Raw genomic sequence first — 6968 nt, forward strand, 5'->3', positions numbered from 1 at the left:
CCACTTGGTGTTTGTTGATTAGTGAGGCTTTTGTGAGTTTTTTTGCTCAGGCAGTTTCATTCAGAGGAACCTCAAGACACTCCCCACAGGAGACACTGCCTCTGGTCCTTGGCTACTCTTGTGTACCTTGGGTACCTTATTTCATCTGAGCACTTATTTATCCTCCTCCCCACAACAGGAATGGCAGCACAATTATCCCCATTCCCTTTTAACAGTTTCATAGATTTCATAGACATTAGGGCTGGAAGAGACCTTGGAAGATCATTGAGTCCAGCCCCCCACCTGAAGGGCAGGAAGTCAGTTGGGGTCATAGGATCCCAGGAAGATAAGCATCCAATTTGCTCTTGAAGGTATTCAATGTAGGTACTTGAACCACCTCCAGTGGCAGGCTGTTCCAGACCTTGGGGGCTTGGACAGTAAAGAAATTCTTCCTTATGTCCAGCCTGAAATGGTCTTGTAGTAGTTTATGACTGTTCAACCTCGTCATCAGGATCTGGGGGAACGTTTGTTCACCAGAGCGCCCCAAGGGATGACTAGGTCGAACGGTCACAAACTCCTGCAAGACCGCTTCAGGCTGAACATAAGGAAGAATTTCTTTACTGTCCGAGCCCCCAAGGTCTGGAACAGTCTGCCAGCGGAGGTGGTTCAAGCACCTACATTGAACACCTTCAAGAGTAAATTGGATGCTTATCTTGCTGGGATCCTATGACCCCAGCTGACTTCCTGCCCTTTGGGCAGGGGGCTGGACTCGATGATCTCTCGAGGTCCCTTCCAGCCCTGATATCTATGAAATCCCTTGGGGCACTCTGGTGAACAAATGTGCCCCCAGATCCTGGTGGTCACCCCTGATAAACTTATAGGTGGCCATCAGATCATCCCTGAGCTTGTGCTTTTCCAGGCTAAAGAGCCCCATGGCTGTCAGCCTGTCGTCATAAAGTCTGCTTTCCTGACCTCTGATCACATGTGTGGCTGTTCTCTGGACTCTCTCAAGCTTCTCCACATCCTTTTTGAATTGTGGAGCCCAAAACTGGATGCGGTACTTCAGCTGTGGCCTCACCAAGGCTGAGTACAGGGGGAAAAGGACATCCTGGGATTTGCTTGAGAAGCATCTATGGATGCAAGCCAGCATTTTGGTTGCTTTATTAGCTGCAGCATCATATTGCAGGCTCATGTTCATCTTGTGGTCAATGATGATCCCCAAGTCTCTTTCTTCCATAGTACTAGCCAGTGTAGCACTGCCGAGCCTATAAGGATGCTGCAGCTTCCCCCCCCTGCCCCCCCCCCCCAAGGTGGAGACCTTGCATTTTTTGGTGTTAAACACCATCAGGTTCTCATCCACCCATTTGCTGATCCTGTCCAGGTCAGCCTGGATCACCGGCCTGTCTTCTGGCGTGGATGCTTTGCCCCAAAGTTTGGTGTCATCAGCGAACTTGACCAGTCTGCTCCTGACTCCAATGTCCATATCATTAATGAAGATGTTGAACAATATGGGTCCAAGGACAGAGCCTTGGGGGACCCCACTGGTCACAGGACACCATGATGAGTGACTGCCATCGATTACTACCCTCTGGGTTTGACCACGGAGCCAATTTCCCAGCCAGTGGATCATGGTGGACCCAAGGCCACAATTGGCCAGTTTCGCCAAGAGGTGATCATGGGATACCAGATCGAAGGCTTTTTTGAAGTCAAGATATAGGACATCAATCTCTTCTCCCTTGTCCAGGTGATAGGTCACCTGGTCGTAGAAGGAGATGAGATTGATCAAGCAAGACCTACCCACAACAAACCCATGCTGGCTTAGGATGTTGGCGTCAGCCAGTCCATTAAGGGTGGCCTCTTTAATAAACTTTTCTAAGACCTTCCCTGGGATAGAAGTCAGGCTGATGGGCCTGTAGTTAGCTGGTTCTACTTTCCTTCTTTTCTTGAAGATAGGCACCACAGCACAGAAGGAGTTAAGACAAGGTCTTATTCTTCTTACTAGGTGTTTAAATGGACTTACATGCATAAGTGCAATCCTATTCCATCCTTCTGGAGTCCCTGACAAGCCTTCTATAAGTTTACTTCTGTAACTCCAGCCTTAAAATGGAGTCACAGGCTAAGACCCAACCATCCACTTTTGTGATAATGTTTATTTAAGGATTCAAAGTAGAATGGGATCACACTTGGATGCCCAAGCTGATTTAAGGTGAGATGGGATGCTTCCAGTGAGACCTGGGCAACTCCTTTAAGGCCAGTTCCTAAGTTACAGGTTAGCAGCCTCACTCTTGAAGCGGGCCTCCTCTATCCCTATAGGGCATCATTACCAGAGGTTCCACAGCCCCCTCTCAGAATAGTTTGGCAAACCTGACAGCATCTGATGAAGTGAACTTGGGTTCATGAAAGCTCATGAGTGACTGGTGCCTCCCCCATCTGGAGGGACACCAGATCACCAATGAGGCGGGGGAGGGAAAGGAGGGCATGGTTTCTGGCCAGCTGAACACCCTGATCTATTGTATCAAAGACAATCAAGACCATTATGTCAATGACCCACCACTGGTAGCACACAAATAATTTCTATTATTTTTGGTTTTAAATAACTAGTAAGGGACTCTACCCTCAGGGACCTGCTGCATGGATTTCCTGGCAGGCAGGTCGTCGTCCAGGTCCCTTGCTCAAAAACCTGCTTCTGTCAAGGAAGCAATTTCCTGTTTGCCTCTAGCAGCAGAAACCCCATAGCTAGCTTTGCTCAAGTGAATCCATAAGCACCAATCAAAATCACCAATTAGAGTTTACCTGAGTACAAGCAGTCCTCTGACTTAAGACATGGTTTTCAGGAACCAATTGTGTCATAAGTCGAAACACTGTAACTCAGAACCAGTTTTCTCATCAGAAACAATGTTATAAATGTGGGATTCGTTCCTGAACCAAGGCCCAATATCCTGTTTTCACTAAAAAATACCCCAGAATTTTGTACTTGATCAAGTATAGATGAGTAATATAGCTAGATTAATGTATTTATACTGTAAATAGCAATCATATTGATTTGGAAGGACTTCTTTGATGTGACTTTTCTGGACTTTTTGAAGGGCTCTTGGCTGGAGTCTTCTCAGGAGTCCTGGCTGCAGGGTTTTCTGGAGTTCTGTCTACCTTCTTAAAGAAAGCGTCCAAAGAAGTTTGGGCAGATGTTCTCCAGGGAGATGAGTGATGCAGCAAACTTGTTCGCTAGCATGGCATCACATTGGAACAAGCGTCGTAAAGTCGAAACTGACATCATAAAGTTGAAACAGGGTGTCAATTTATAAACATTGTAAGTGCAAAACATTGTAACTTGAAACATTGTAAGTCGAGGACTGACTGTACAATGAACAAGCTCAGTTTACCACACAGTCACGTCGATGGCCAGGCTGCTCACCTGAGTGTGAACCGCACAGGAGGAAGTGTCACCTGAAAGGGCTTCTGAAATCTAGTCACAGTTGCCCAGAGCCAGAGACATCTTTGTGAGCACTAGGGTTTGAATCCAAGGTCTCCTCAGACTTGTAACATGGAGCAATCCTTGACAAATCACCAGTTTTTAGGTGAAACAAAAAACAAACCAGGCAAATGCCCACTCCTCAACTGTGTCACCTGGTTCCCCTACTTTGGGGGCCATCAGTCAGTGCAGATGGGGTGCATTCACAGGCTCCACAAGCCAACTACAAATGTTAATTTATTTGGGCAGAGAAGAAAGGTTAATGGTGGGTGATATGGAAAACAGCCTGCAAGCCATGTTAATGTCAAGGACTGTGCTGTCAGCATACTAGAAAGCTCTCACCACTTCTCTGGGGAATGCACAGGAAAAACTGCACAAAAATAAGCAGGCAGAATCTCTCTCCGTCCCTCTGAAATGCAAACTCATGTACAACAGCTACAATTACACTGTCACTGTACCACACATACTGTTACTTTGTACAATTTATGCTATTACTGTTTATATACTGTGCTATACATGGTAAGGCGGTCCAAATCTGCATGTAATAACCGTGCTTGGACGTGAGTGTTATTATGGCCTAGTTGATCCCACTGTAGCAAATGATCTTTGGGATCAAGTGCTAAGTTTAGAACTTGGGAGCTGGCTTAATCCATAAATACTTATCAAAATAAGAAACACAGAAAACAGTCCTTCTGGAACTTGAGCTGTAGAGCTGATCTGGTCTGGCAGGTCCATCTAGCCCAGTGTCTTGGCTTCTACAATGACCAGAATCTGATGCCTTAGAAGAGGCAAGATATTCTGTGTCAGGCAGTTGTGGGATAATCTGCCCCATATCAATTTAAGACCTGAAGTATGAGATTTAATATGTCTGCCAAAATGTATGTTTTTATTAACCCTTCTGTTGCTGTTGTTAGCCATATAGCTATGCAATCTTGTGCGTCTACCAAGGCTAAATCTGTAGCTTGTGGGATGTTTCCAAGTCATACGAGACTATTTCTATTACAGAAAGAAGTTAGGCCCAAAATTAAGGTTTGTTTTTGTTTTTTTAAAAACAACAAAACCCAACAGTGGTGTTTCTTTGTTTGATTTTATTACTTTGCAAAGCTTTGTCTAACAAGTAAATATCTCCCTACAACCAAACACTGCAGCTTCATGTCAGTGCAAAGGAACGGAAATTGGTCTAGAAAATGGCTTTAAACCAGCCTTGCTAAATTGCCATGAAAATTTACCAACCCAAGCGCAAAACCTTTTCACCAGCTTGCTTTCTCTTAATGGTGAGGAGAATGGAAATCTATTGATATTTTAACATACCTGTCAAAAAAAATTATTCACCTCCTTGGCTGAATGGATGAGGAGCTCTTGAACAAAGGGAAAATGATTATTGGTCTATTTATATAGTAGTACAAGTGGCAATAAATACCAAGGGTGTTTTAACAGCATATAGTGAAAAGCAAACAATGCTGCCAAAACTCTCTCTTTTGATAAATTAATGCACCATTCATGACACAGCTAAGGGATTTATCTCTTTAGATACCTTAAGAGATGCAGATGGAAGAGATGCTCTTCTAGTGGCATCTGGAAAGAGCATGGGGCTCAGGTTTATCTCACACACACACACAAATTTAGAAGTCAGAAAAGAAAAGGGAACTACCCAGCTGTAATTTTCCAGGGTCCCACATGCTCACATGGATTTGTAGAACTCATTTCAGACATTTAAGGTTTTCAATACAAGGAGATATCATCCTCATTTTGCAGACAGGAAAAAAAGCACAGGGGGAGAGTTTTCAATATCACACAGGAAAGCCTGAACAAGAACCCAAGTCTCGCAAGGATGCACGCTGCCCCCTGGACCACAAAGCCACCCCTTACCAGCACATCCTGGAAACCATATGAAGCTGCCTTGACTTCTATGCAGTCCTCACAGTGTCGACAGTTAGACTTTCCATTCATGAATGGAAAATGGGCAACAGTAATGCACTAGGGCCAACCGGGAGGTGACGCATAGAGTGCAGGAGCTTAGGGCATCAGTCACTATTTGAAACCCTTAAAGATCACTTGTGAGGTAGACCCACTCCATGTTGCCAGAGAAAGATTTTTGCTCACAGCCTCAGTGTCCTGCACTGAGGAGGAATCAGTAATAATAACCATTTCTAGCTCTTCTAGTCAGCAGAGCTCAAAGCACTTTACAAAGGAGATGGACACCTTGTCAGGACAGGAGTGGGGTGCTCTCATGTGCCCATCCCCTTTCCCTGGACATAACCCTCAATTCTCCTCTTGTAGTGGATGTTACTGGGGCACGCACTACTTCACCTCATACAGCCCATTAGTTAGCAACATCAGTGTCCACCATTTCAGATCAGGCCCACCTCACACCACCATGTCCCAGTCCAGAAACTTCAATAGCTGTGAAGATTGTCATCTAAGTCATGATCCTCTCACAGCTGAGCACTGCGCTACCCCAAACACTTTGTAAGTGCATCTCCAGCTCTGTCCCTATCTTGGGACTCACAGCCACATCATACCAACATCTTTAGACCGCCCAGCCACAGTCTCCAGTCAGCAGTTGCCTTCACCAGCCTTTCCTCATCTCCCACTGTGTACTGTCCAGTACTACCCCCATCACTCCCAGTTTTCTTCACCAGGCCAGACCAGGGAGCTCTTTACTCTGACAGCCATGCCTGAACTGGCTTACTACCTTTATAAACCCAGGGGCAGAACTGGATGTGAACCAGTTACACATTCTTAAAAAGACTCTTAACAGGGCTGCAAGGATACTTCTGTATACACCTACATACTGAGGTTAGGGCACCCACTACAGCTCTCTTTTATTATGAAGCAACTTGCTCAGCAGGGCAGTGACATCTAGGGATACAACCCAGTTTTCCTGAGCTCCAGTACAATGCATTAGCCACTTACCCACATTGCTTCTGTATTTAAGACTTGTACCACAGGAAAAGAACCACAGCAGTAGATTGGCAATCATAGGGTGTGAAGAAGAGACAACCATCTGCATCTGCACAGGCTTCTCTCTGTAACGGTGGAGCACACAGTCCTTGTTCAGACTTACGACATGAACTCTGACACTCTCAGCATAGTGTTATCTGGCTTCTACTCAGCCTCCAACTGCCCGAACACATCTGCAAAGTTGACACAGTTTCCACACTGTTGCCAGGAAAAGTCGATTGAAAACAGGTGGGCCTAACAAGGCATTGAGAAGGTAAAGGAAAAGTCACATGACACCCTGTTTACCAGGAGAAAACTCCTGAAAGTTAATGATTAATATACATGAGTAGGGAGGAAAGAGTACTGTGAGACTGGAAGCTATTTGTGTGTGTGTGTGTGTGTGTGTCATGCTGGGGAGATAATAAATCTTAATTAGGCAGGGAGGACCGATAGATTATAAGGGTGAGCTTCAGAGCCATGCAAGGCTGAGCACCCAAATGAGCTGAGCGAGGAGACAGCAGTGGGTGCGGGGAGAAGCTAGCAGCTGTGTTCACCTACACTGTCGCCACCCCCAATA

The 6968-nt window shown here is 45.5% G+C and overlaps 1 protein-coding gene across 1 annotated transcript in view; it reads right to left on the bottom strand.

Moving 5' to 3' along the window:
* EPB41L1 (erythrocyte membrane protein band 4.1 like 1) overlaps positions 1–6619 on the bottom strand; it is a 183482-nt gene extending 176863 nt beyond the window's left edge. The window contains exon 1 of the mRNA XM_090020535.1: positions 6365–6619. The gene's annotated coding sequence lies outside the window, so the exon portion shown is untranslated. The remainder of the gene's footprint in view (positions 1–6364) is intronic.
* Positions 6620–6968: the final 349 nt, after the last annotated feature.

Source organism: Crocodylus siamensis, chromosome 10 (genome assembly GCF_052110815.1).
Source record: "Crocodylus siamensis isolate JL-2025a chromosome 10, ASM5211081v1, whole genome shotgun sequence".
NCBI lineage: Eukaryota > Metazoa > Chordata > Crocodylia > Crocodylidae > Crocodylus > Crocodylus siamensis.